This window comes from Equus przewalskii, chromosome 2 (genome assembly GCF_037783145.1).
Source record: "Equus przewalskii isolate Varuska chromosome 2, EquPr2, whole genome shotgun sequence".
Taxonomy (NCBI): domain Eukaryota; kingdom Metazoa; phylum Chordata; class Mammalia; order Perissodactyla; family Equidae; genus Equus; species Equus przewalskii.
The window spans coordinates 82206612-82219591 of NC_091832.1; the positions used below are offsets into that span (position 1 = coordinate 82206612).

At 39.7% G+C, this 12980-nt stretch overlaps 1 protein-coding gene across 22 annotated transcripts in view; it reads left to right on the forward strand.

Moving 5' to 3' along the window:
- Nucleotides 1-12980, forward strand: part of SH3D19 (SH3 domain containing 19) — a 163089-nt gene that overhangs the window by 63734 nt on the left and 86375 nt on the right. The window lies entirely within an intron of this gene.

The window sequence follows — 12980 nt, forward strand, 5'->3', positions numbered from 1 at the left end:
AGCGGAATGTACACACTTAACCGCTGCACCACCAGGCTGGCCCCCCAAAAAGTACCTACTTTTTTGTTATTTGACTTAGGAGGAGCTCCCTAGGGAGAATTCATATTTAACTTCTGATGTCTTGGACTCTGGTTTCAAATTTCTCAGGAATATGATCCATTGATGACTCTCATTCTTGTTTTCTATTTTTTTTTTTTAGTGTTGTTATGGTTCCATTCAGATTTTTTTTTTCTTTTATTATCATTTCGCATTTAGCTGTAGGGGAGGTGGAGGTAACTACTTATTCACTCATCTTGAATGAGTCAAGTAAACATTTCCATGTGATTTTTCACTTAGAAGCCTCAAAATTAATATATCCTAAACATGATATATTCCTGCCCATTGTTTCATCTTGCTTCCTCATCGCGCTTTGTGCCTCACCTCAGTTAATGGTAGCATATACCATGTACCATATCATTACTCTTGCTTCCTCCCTCAATACATATTGTCCATTCCTAATCTTGTCTGCTTCCACTTGACCCTCCCACTTTCATTTCCTCTTACTCTTTACTTATGTCAGTCTTTTAATCCTGGTTTATACTGTTGTAAGTGGTCTTTCTTCTTCCATTCTCTGCCCTTCCACCCAGTCTTTTCTACCAGATTACCCTTTCTCCATTGCCCACAGAAAAGTACAAATGCTAAGGCTAGCATTCATGAATTGCCCCAGTATGATTCTGAATTAATTTTGTAGTATCATCTCCCAATATAGTTCCCTCACTCCCTGAGTTCTACCTACAACTAGATTACTCAACACTTCCCCTCAGTTCTTTGCACCTTCGCTCTTTTGTATATATGGTTCTCCTAAACTTAAATGCCCTTCATCCCATATTTACTTCTCAAATTTTGCCAACCTAAAGTTATGCTTAAATCAAATGTTATCTGCTCTGGAAAGCCTTTGAAGATTTCTTTTCTTTCTTTTTTTTTTTTTGAGGAAGATTAGCCCTGAGCTAACATCTGCTGCCAATCCTCCTCTTTTTTTGCTGAGGAAGACTGGCCCTGAGCTAACATCCGTGCCCATCTTCCTCTACTTTATATGTGGGATGCCTGCCACAGCATGGCTTGACAAGCTGTGCCATGTCCACACCCAGGATCCGAACCGGGGAAACCCCAGGCCACCGAAGCGGAAAGTGTGAACTTAACTGCTGTGCCACCAGGCAGGCCCCTGAAGATTTCTTAGTCACAACTAAACCTTCCCTTCTAATTCTGTATTTCAGTAGCTCCTGAGCATTCATTTATTTAATATGCACCATTTGATTATTCACTAGCCACCTTGTAAGTCCAAGTAACTTGCATGTCAGCTGATGCAGGAAGTTTTTATTCCTGCTATAAGGCAGATACACCAGTGATTGGTAAAACGGTAGTGAAAGTTGAAAGTGCAGTTAACTCATGCTGTAAAGATGTGCACAGAAAATACATGCATTTTGGCGAAATTGTTATTTGAGAGAGGTCTGGGAATTTGTACAAATATTTTTGTTAAAAGATTTTGCAGATTCTTACAGTTCTCATGACGTATCAGTCAAGAATGTTAACGTCCTTTTGCACTTTTTGTACTTGCAGTTTGCATTAGACATTGTTTGCTCTTGCATCTCAACATAGATTGTACATTTGTTGAAGGTAGCTTTTGTTGTATTTCAACTGTGTTCCTCAATCTCTTATCCTCCAAGGCAGTCAGCATTATCTTTGATTCTGTTTCCTCTGGGCCAGAGCTGGCTGGATCAGAGAAATCTATACCTGAGCAAGATGAGCCAGAGGGTGGCTAAGATCGATCTCACGCACCTCTATCTGCAGGTGTTTCATCCATGGCTCTGTGAGAAGAAAGCACACAACACCTTATCTGGGTTTCTGATAAAGTAGAATAGGTCCTGTATTTCATCTCTGTATTGCTGGACGTGGCGCCTAACCAAATGATCACTGTTTCTCAGACCTATTTTTTAATTGCCTGTAGTGCATAGGTTAATCCTTGAATGATGCAAACAACATATTTCAACATGTGTCAGTGAGTCTGAGTGTGGAGTAGTAGTGCAAAACTCTTCTTCGATGGTGATGACAGGCAAACCCAAGATATCTGAAAGTCTCATTTGCATAAATGACACATAAGCTGCCCCAGAGCCAATTTCTGGTGTGTGGCTAATATATCATATAATTCTGCCTTCTTATCACCCAATTTTGTGTGTTTTAAGTATCATTAAGATAGCTTTTTTGGGCCCAGGCCTGTGGTCAAGTGGTTAAGTTCACATGCTCCACTTCTACGGCCTGGGGTTCCCTGGTTCAGATCCTGGGTGTGGACCTAAACATGACTTATCAAGCCATGCTGTGGTGGCATCCCACATAAAAGAACTAGAATGGCTTACAACAAGGATATACAAGTATGTACTGGGGCTTTGGGGCGAAAAATAAAGGAAGATTGGCAACAGATGTTGGCTGAGGGCCAATCTTCCTCCTCCTCTCCCCCCCAAGAAAAGATAGGTTCTTTCTTTTTCTTTTTATCGTGATGCAAAGAATGGACTTTGCATCGCAATAAAAATACCTAATTGTATTTAAAAAGAAAATCAGCAATACCCAGATTGTTGTGCTATAAAAATATAGTAATTCTCTCAGGTCACTTTATTCTTTTTTGAAAATTTCACTCTGAGGGTACAAGAATTAACAACAAACAATGTTCTAACAGAACCCAAGTTGACCTCACAATCTGCTAATTTTATAATGAATTCTCCCTAACATCATGTACCTGTATTTATACTCTATTGAGCCCATAAATTTGCACTTAGTAGCATAAGATTATTGATAGCATTAGGTAATGAATTGGAGCTATTCTCTCAGCTCAGACAGCTGTCTTAAGATGCCCAAGTCAAAATTTTCTGTATACTTAGGAATTTATGAGAGGGTGTTTGTATGTTTTGTCAAGCTGGAAAACCTCATAGACAGTTGGAAGGAATTTAAGATCCTGGATTCAGTCTCTAAACAACACACTCTGATACTGAAATATAAGCATGGCTTATGGTGAACAGCATTTCTATACTTTTCCCTGTAGTTCATCAAACGAGTGGGACCTCCAGCCTTCTGATGTAGTGGAAAGAGCAAGGAAGGACTTTGGGATTCTTCAGATCCAGATGTCGATGAAAATAACCAATCTATAAATGAAAATTTGGGAGAGTTTATTCTGAGCTAAAATGTGAGGACCATGGCCTGGGGCCTTTCTTCCCAAAGGAAGAAAGGGCACCAAAGAAGTGGGGTATACAGAGTGGTTATATACCTCCAAAGAGGATGTTTCACATATGGTTGAAATATCCCTTTTACAATAGTCGTGAGACTGCTCTGTCGGCACAGCGATTGATGGACACAGCAGGTAGGTCTGCTGTCTCGGTGGACACAGCAGGGTGGCTGGTCTGTTGTCTTGAGCTGGGTGGTCACAGGTGAGCTGGGTGGTCAAAGGTGAGCACAGCAGTCAGTTCCTAGCCTAAGGAAAGATGCTTATCCATAAGGAAATGCCAATGTGGGGGCAAGTTGCACCTTTATCTTAAGGGCATTTGTTTTGGCTATAGTAAATGTTTAAAGCAGATATACAATGCGTGCTCAAGGGACATGTCAGGCCCTTTTGGAAAAAACAAAGTCAGGCCGAATTAGGTTTATACCAAATGGCTTCCTCATATACTCCAATATATCCTATTGCTTGCCATTTCTATTTGTCATGGGTTTGAAAATTCATGTTCCATTTCTATTTAACTACCTTCTCAGAGACTTTGCTTTTTCATCAGTAAAATGAAAGAGATTTGCATCATGGGACTTCTGTGAAGATTAAATGAGAATGTATTAAGAATGCCTCTAACATAGTAAACACTCGAATAATAACTGTCGTTGTTGTGGTTGTTATTGTTATGCTGGTAGTCAGTTCTTGAACTTATCTAAACTATTTTCTGTGACCTTTCAGGCACAGAAGTGAATCCCTTGTTTAGCTTCCTGTGCTTCTTTGTGATAATTAAATTGCTTTTTCCCCACCTTAAACAGTGCATTTTTTATTACATGAAAATAATGTTTTTACTAATTCTTCAACTCTGAAGTAGTACTTCAAAATGGTTTCATTCCAAAGCAAAATTATTTGCAGACGTTGCATGGTAATGCACAGTCTTTCTTTTCTATGAGTTAATAACAACTGCTCCTCCCTACCCCCAGCCCCCAAAAGAAACACAAGCATCACAAAGGCTTTTTTAGTTCAGCTGACTTCCAATTTGCCAGAGGTGTTGAAGAGGACTCATACTAACTTATTCAATGACAGATACTTATGTTGTACCTACTGTTTGTAAGGTGCTCTGCCAGGCATTACAGAGTATATAAAAGGACGTTGTCTTGGGGCCAGCCCGGTAGCACAGCGGTTAAGTGCGCACGTTTCGTTTTGGCGGCCTGGGGCTCACCAATTCAGATTCCGGGTGCGGACATGGCACCGCTTGGCATGCCATGCTGTGGTAGTCATCCCATATATAAAGTAAAGGAAGATGGGCACAGATGTGAGCTCAGGGCCAGTCTTCCTCAGCAAAAAGAGGAGGATTGGCGGCAGATGTTAGCTCAGGGCTAATCTTCCAAAAAAAAAAAAAAAAGGCTTTGTCTTGAAGGTACTTGTGATAGTGGAAGCAATAAGACATAGTTAATGAGAATTATAACATGAGTCAAAATGTGATAAATGCCAACAGGTCCTACGCACTCTGTGTGTGTGTGTGTGTGTGTGTGTGTGTGTGTGTGTGTGTATGGGGGAGAAGGGAAGCATTATACCTGCCCCTGGGAAATCAAATAAGGATTCAAAACAGCGATGGAGATGTCTCTCAGGTCTCCTCTCACTCAAAGATCCTGTGAGTCTTTAAAAGTGAAAAATCAGAACTGAGCACTTACCTTGGAGGCATTCTCCACAGTTGAGGAACAGATTGAGACAACTGGGCATTCTCCTTGCTGGTGTTCTAGTAGCCTTGGGAAGGTAGTTGCGTGGATGGAAGTTTGTTAATAAACTGGAGAGGAAGGAGACAAGTGGGCTTGAATGTGTAAGAAGCAGTGTGTTGTACAGAGAATACATTCTCTATCTCTACATAAGGTAACATGGCAAGGCCTGGATGTGGCTTTACTTTTTCTTGATTAAAAGAAAAAACTTTTCTCATCATTCTAGATTAGAGACCAAGACTGTCTTACTGTGGATAAAAATCTGTTTGAAGACTCAGATCAGAAAAATGCTCGTCTACGTAGGAAAGGTTTGCACAGCTGAGTGTTCTTACACCGAAGTGAGGTGCCTGGTGTTAGGAGGAGTGTGGGCTTCCCTCTGTTTCCTGCTGCTCAGCAGATGAAGGTGTCTCTTGGTTACATTGGTTTCTGATATTTGCTCACTTTGCAGAGTCAGATGTGCAAAGGTAAAACTGTGTTACGAGATCTGCTAATTAATCAGAACGAAAGGAAGAGGAGACAGTAAGAATTGGCCTTTTCCCCTTTAAAGAAAAAAAACACCTTTATTTTTACCCTAACAGCTGAAAAAGCAACCTGTGGTTAGAGATGTTATTTATCCTTTGACACCTGAAATAACAATTTTAATCTTTATTTTCTGGATTCTTGTAAATGAAATCCATACTATGCTAAAATATGGGAGCAGATTTCAGTAATTTCATAAGTAGATAAAATATTTAATCTATTTACTTTCTTTCTATCACTCACTCATCCTACTCAGGAGATTCATTTTAGAGTTCTTGAATCTCAAAAAATGACTGTGAGGGCCTGATACCCACAGGATGAGCTGGAGATGGGGAGACTTCAAGGAATGGGTTTCAAGGAATGAGATGGATGGCAATCCTTGGTTGGCACAGTTTTCCATCCTGAAGAAACGGCTTCTGTCTGCCTTTTAGTTCTCTTTCTCCCTTCTGCTGCTTACGTTTAGGGCTTATTTATCACTTTGTCAGAAGCTGCAATGGGAAAATGAAAAAAAGTGAAAATCAGATTTATTAATTTTTCATAGTAGCCCTTGGTTCAAAAGTGCTGGGAAGGGAAAGACGCTGGAGCCATTGGAGAAGAGAAGGTTTGGAAGTTATTTATTAGTACATTCCTGTCCTCTTGACCAGCAATAGGAAAAAAAATCCTACAGAATTTTTAAAAAGTCCATATTTGACAGCGGATAATTAGCCTTTTAAATAATTCTATCCACAATGTTATGAACTTCATGAATGATCTGAACCCCTGATATTATCATCATGATAGTAAACGTTTATTGAACACTTTTCATGGTCAGTGACCATACAATCCTTTATATGCGTTTCTTCATTTAATCCTTATTCAACTTGATGAGATGGGTACTGCTGTTATCCTCCTTTTACAGAGGTGGATATTGAGGCATACAGAGGTTAAATATCTTGCTGAGGTCATTCAGGTATTAAATAAATAGTGCAGCAAGAACTCAAAACAAGGCCTGTCTGACCTAGAGGTCCTGCTCTTAAGCTCTATCTAGGTTGTCATACTGAAGTATTTATTGATTTCCCATAATGGGTAGCACACAGTAGTAGATACCTGGAAGCACTAAGTGCTCACCTTCTTTGTGGAACCTGTAATTCTAAGATGCACAAATTAAAGTAAACAATGCAAAAATCAAAGATAAATAAGTGATGGGATTAAAGAAAGGGCATATTTAATATAATCTTAAAAGATCAGGGTTTGACCTGATTGGTTTGGAAGAGAGATTCCGTTGACATTACTCATCACTCCCTTTTGTGTTTGGATCCTGTGGTTGGCCCTACACCAGCTGGAGTTCAGTTCATTAGAGAAGTGTCACCTATGTGTCAGGCATGGTGTCCAACGTGGAAATGACAATACCAAGCTCTGTTTAAGGGTTTCCCCGGGGGAGTGGATGGTAATAATGTGATAGTATTGTTCATGCTGAAGTACCAGAACCTAGTTTGAGAAGTGCTGTGTTAAACCAAGTTAAACGATTGTTTTTAATTGCAAGATTTCTCAGAGCCTTTAAGATACTAATATGCTTTGTAACTATCCAAGAGGTTATTAAAATTTGGGAAACATTGAAAGCAACCCCTGTTATTGGATCACTTTCTCAGGTTACCTTTCTTGTAGCATATCTTATTCCAGGTAATGACTCCTGTAGAAAAAACTCTTAGGAATGGCCTAATATTTTTAATATGGACCTGATATTTTTAATTTGGCAATTGGGGGAGTAGAGATTTATATTTAACTAAAAGTTCTTCTTATCCCTATTTAAATCACAGGTTTTACTTGCTGGAAAAAAGTGAGATATTGTAACAATAAGAGGTGTGAAAGTAATTGTTAAGATAAGAGAATCATTAGAGAGCTTGAGGTGGGGACAGCAGGGAGGGTTGATCACAACCTTCCATTTCTGCTCCGGCACCACCTTGCTTCCCAGGACCTCAGTGGCGCTGATGAAGTCTCTGCCAGATTCACCTTGGGGTGCAGAGGGGCAGTACAGATGGTGACTCTGAGTTTTCTTCTCTGAGACTATTAACATAAAAAACCCAAATCAAAAAAAGCCTGATTCAATAGTGAGTTGAACTGAACAATCAAAATGATTTGGTTGAACCGTTTTAAAGATTATTAAAAAGAAGTAGCAACCTGTGGCCAAATAGCTGATTCTTCCATTTCAAATATGCTCTAGTTTTTCTCTTATGTGTGGTTTGGTTTGGTGAGAGCTACTTTGAGACAAAGGACTGGACCAAATGTCAATTGTTTTAGGGCAAAGGTGACTCTTAAATCACTACTGTGTTTATAAAAAGTAAAAAATGTATGCAAATTTGTAGGAAGACACATTTTTTTCACTAATGTCAGAAATATCAATAACCAGCTACAGCCTGAAGGACACAGGGCAGGAAAGGGAATGGGAGGGTATTGGATATGGTCATTATCCAAATCCCAAACCAACGTTTACAGAGGGCTGACTGTGAGGTGCAGTCTGAGACAGAGTCGGCCTTCATCATACACACTGATTAGATAAGGGACAGACACATGCCGGAAACCTTAAATAATAGTACACACTATCATGTGCTAAGTTCAAGGGAGTGGTGTAGATAGTAGGAGGGTTCAAATAGGATGTGGTAGGCAGAATAATGCTCCGCCCTCAAAAATGTCCTTGTCCTAATCCCTGGAATCTATGAATATGTCATATTGCATGGAAAGAGGAGTTAGGGTTGCTAATCAACTGACCTTGACATAAACAGATTATTCTGGATTATCCTGGCAGGCCCAATGTAATCATAAGGGTCCTTTAAAGTGGAAGAAGGGGAGAGGAAGTCAGAGTCAGAGAGAGATTTAAAGATGCTGCTCTGTTGGAAGAAGGGGCCACAAGCCAAGAAATGCAGGTAACCTTCAGAAGTTGGAAAAGGCAAGGAAACAGATTTTCCCTAGAGCCTCCAGAAGGAATATAGCTCTGCAAACACTTTGATTTGGGCCCAGTGAGACCTGTTTTTGACTTCTGCCTTCTAGAACTCTAAGATAATAAATTTTTGATGTCTTAAGCCACTAAGTTTGTGGTAATTTGTTAGCAGCAATAGGAAACAAATATAAGGATGCTGAAGAGAAGGAGGAGTGAGTCAGGGATGGTTTTATAGATTGAAGATTTAACCTTTAAAGATGTGTAGTAGTTGTAGTAGTAACAGAATTAGAGTTGTAGAATTTGTGTTCCATGTACTGAACTCAGCTCTTTATATCCTTTAATTTATTTATCCTCACAAAAATTCTAAAGATAGTATTCTTCCCCATCTTGTAGATAAGAAAACTGAGGTGAAGAGAGGTTAAGTAACTTATGCAATCACTACAGTGCCGTACTAGTCACTACAACTAGTTAATAGCTGGCCTTTTAACAACATGATGGCAGCTGACATTTATTGAAGTGCTTACTGTGCACAGGCAAGGTCCTAAGGATGTCACTGTCATTATTTCATGCAATCCTCTCAGGATCTATGGCATGTAGTGATTTGTAATTTTTCTGAGGCATGGATTTATCTAGCCAGCAGTATGGCTGCTTTGAAGGGGAAGAGACTAGAACCAGAAAATCCAGTCAAGCCACAACAGTCCGGACGAGTGTTCATCAGAACCTAAAACACAAGTGAAGACAGTGGGCATCAGAAGGAGAAAACAGATTCCAGAGACAATCTGCTTCTTTGTTGAAACATAACTCCCATATTGAAAAAACTTCCCTTCTATCTCTAATTTCTCCCTTCCTGTGTGATTAGAGTGCTGCATTTTAATGAGTTTAGGCTCTTTATAATTAGAATTAATGAAAAGTGTCAGTCTTGACATGCCGTAGACCAAGCTTTTCCACTTAGCCATGATAGCATGGGCAGCACTCATGTAAACTTCTCTATAACATGCCTTATTTCTCTCCTGCAGTGGTGACTCACAGAGATTGTCTTTAATTTTTTTTTCTTTTTTTGAGGAAGATTAGCCTTGAGCTAACTACTGCCAATCCTCCTCTTTTTGCTGAGGAAGACTGGCTCTGAGCTAACATCCATGCCCATCATCCTCTACTTTATACGTGGGATGCCTACCACAGCATGGCATGCCAAGCGGTGCCATGTCCGCACCCGGGATCTGAACTGGCCAACCCTGGGCTGCGGAGAAGTGGAATGTGCAAACTTAACCCCTGCGCCACCGGGCTGGCCCTGTGTCTTTAGTTTCCTGGTATTTTAGATCAAAAGAGTAGTAACTTTGTCACTTAACTTCAACAACAACGAATGTATTTATTGAAAACCTATCATTTAAAAGAGCAATATACTAGTCACTGTGGTAATCTCAAAAGTGACTAAAAATCAGTTTGCAAGCACACCTGAACAAAGGCGGTGAAATGGAATTAGAAAGAGGAGGTGAATAGGTATTAGTTGATGTCAGTAATTTTGTAGAATGAATATTGTCTTCTTTTCAAGTAGACATATATTTGCAGTTTTCTCTGCCTTAATTTAAGAACCATTTAAAAATTTTAGAAAAGTCTCTGAAACTCTGATCTCAGATGTAAACTTCCATCCATGCTCTATTTGAGTGGAACCAGTTTTGCTATCTTTTAAAGAGTCACCAAAGTAAGGTTGGTGAACCCTGAATATCTTCTGTCTTCTAATGGCTGGATTCATTGTTTTATTTATTCTACTTATCATAAGTAAAGAGGTAATGATATTGTTACTGCAAAGAATTCTTTTTCAGAGTGTGGGTATCCTTCCTTTAGTTAATACTGAATAGCACAAAGCATTTATGTAGGAGTGATCTGCTTTTTAAAAATGATATATATTATAAACTCCCAAGTTGGAGTTTGACAGTAATGCTTTGGGAGTGTGATAAAGAATCCTTTTATAGATAATACTCTAAATAAAGATTTTAGTGCTCTAGTGTGAGGTACAAAACAGATTGCTTTATACCACTTCCTATTCTATTGTGAATGTGTCTGTGTGTACAGTTGTCCCCCCTTGTCTGTGGTTTTTCTCTCCATAGTTTCAGTAATCTGTGGTCAACCACAGTGAGAAAATATTAAATGGAAAAGTCCAGAAATAAAGAATTTGTAAGGTTTTTGTTTGTTTGTTTTATTGAGAAAGATTAGCCCTGAGCTAACATCTGCCAATCCTCCTCTTTTTGCTGAGGAAGGCTGGCCCTGAACTAACATCCATGCCCATCTTCCTCCACTTTATATATGGGACGCCTACCACAGCATGGTTTGCCAAGCAGTGCCATGTCTGCACCCAGGATCCGAACCAGCGAACCCCAGGCCGCCAAAGTGGAATGTACGCACTTAACCGCTGCGCCACTGGGCCCACCCCAAATTTGTAAGTTTTAAATTGTGCACCACTCTGAGTAGCGTGATGAAATCTTGTGCCGCCCCACGCCCTCTGGCCCTGGTGAACCATCCTTTTGTCCAGCATGTCCACACTGTATGCGCTACCTGCCCCCTTAGTCACTTAGTAGCCCTCTCGTTATCAGATTGACTGTCCTGGTATTGCAGTGCTTGTGTTCAAGTAGCCCTTATTTTACGTCATAATGGCCCCAAAGCACAAGAGTAGTGATGCTGGTAATTCGAATATGCCAAAGAGAAGCCATAAAGTGCTTATTTTAAGTGAAAAGGTAAAAGTTCTTAACTTAATAAGGAGAGAAAAAAGATTATATGCTAGGTTGCTAAAATCTATAGTAACTTTTATTACAGTATATTGTTATAATTGTTTTATTATTAGTTATTGTTATTCTTAGTTATTGTTGCTAATTCATAGGTATGTATCATAGGTATGTATGTACAAGAAAAAACATAGGATATATATAGGATTTGATACTATCCATAATTTCAGGTATCCACTGGGGATCTTGGAATGTATGCCCGTGGATAAGGGGGTACTACTGTATTCATTCATGTAGACTGAGTCTTCCCACTAATTTCAAAGAATGATTTAGGACCTTTCACTGTCAACTTGAGTTAGTAGTGTAAGTCCCTACACAATGGGTTTGATTTTCTTTCCAGTTAAGTGATCAAAGCCAAATCCTCAAAGCCTGAATGTCTTAAACGTATTTTAATAAGGTTTGAGTTGGCCATTCTTCTTAGTTTTAATCAAAGCAAAAGATGACATTTGCATTTTTGTCATCTTCATTTCAAAGTGTTTGTTGTATTATTAGATTCAGAATCACCCAGGGGCCAGCCTAGTGGTGCAGCGGTTAAGTGCGCACGTTCCACTTCTCGGTGGCCCGGTGTTCACTGGTTCAGATTCTGGGTGCGGACATGGCACTGCTTGGCAAGCCATGCTGTGGTAGGGGTCCCAGGTATAAAGTAGAGGAAGATGGGCATGGATGTTAGCTGAGGGCCAGTCTTCCTCAGCAAAAAGAGGAAGATTGGCAGTAGTTAGCTCAGGGCTAATCGTCCTCAAAAAAAAAGAATCACCCTGAATGGTTACACATCAGTAGGATCTGTCTGGCTATTCCCTAAAAGCTGTCCCTGCCAGAGCAGGGCCCATTTCTACATAAGTGGTATACCATAAACATTAGAATCATGTATGTCCAAATTACTTAAAACCAGAATCTTCATGGCAAAAAAATTGGGGTAATCTGGAGCTCTCATACAGAGTCACTGACCCATGGTAACTTCCTACCACTCTGCAGATTCTCAGTCCCCTTGATGTGCCATGAATTCCCCCATTGCCTCCTTCCATCTCCCCACAACATTTACACACGTGCAGCCATCAACCCCCTTTGCACCATTCTGCCTTTGGTCTGCTTGCAAGGTATTCTTCCATTTCCCCAATTAGCTTCATTAACCAGGAGACATGGGTGAGTAGAGGCAGGGAAGGCAAGCGCTCTCTCGCACTGTGTGTGTGTGTGTGTGTGTGTGTGTGTGTGACATATACCTCCAAAACCAACAGACTTTTTACATAGCCATCCAACTGTGCTGACCTTCACATTGAGAGTGTACTGCTGATCTTTGAGTGACCTAAATCATCATGCTCTGCTTGGACCCCTGAAGTTTAGTGCATTGTCTACAGCAAATGTGCAGCATTTGCCAACTAAATTGTAGAGTTAGGGCATTCTTATTTTTAATAACTCTTTTTTTTGGGTAGAAATGGTGAGACTTTGGGCTAGTAAGTTATTTGTATGATTTCTAAGTATATAAAAGTTCAGAAAGGCTTTGCAAGTATATTCTCTCCAAATTATTTAAAATTAGAAACTGAAAAAAAATTTGGGGGCATGTGCCAAAAAATATTTGATTTGAAATAAATAAAGTCCATATGTTAAAGCACTATATACAGTAAAGATGAAATTTCCATGTTTGCTATAGATCTGTTCTCATTTTCCTTTAGGTTATTTTATCCAAATGTTTTATTGTTGTTGGCACGATCCAGATCTTGAATCTGCCCTCAGTGCTTTGTTTTGTTCAGTCCTGGCTTTCGAACCAAAATAATAACCTTATTATTTTGCCAGAAATTCAGCATTACCACTAA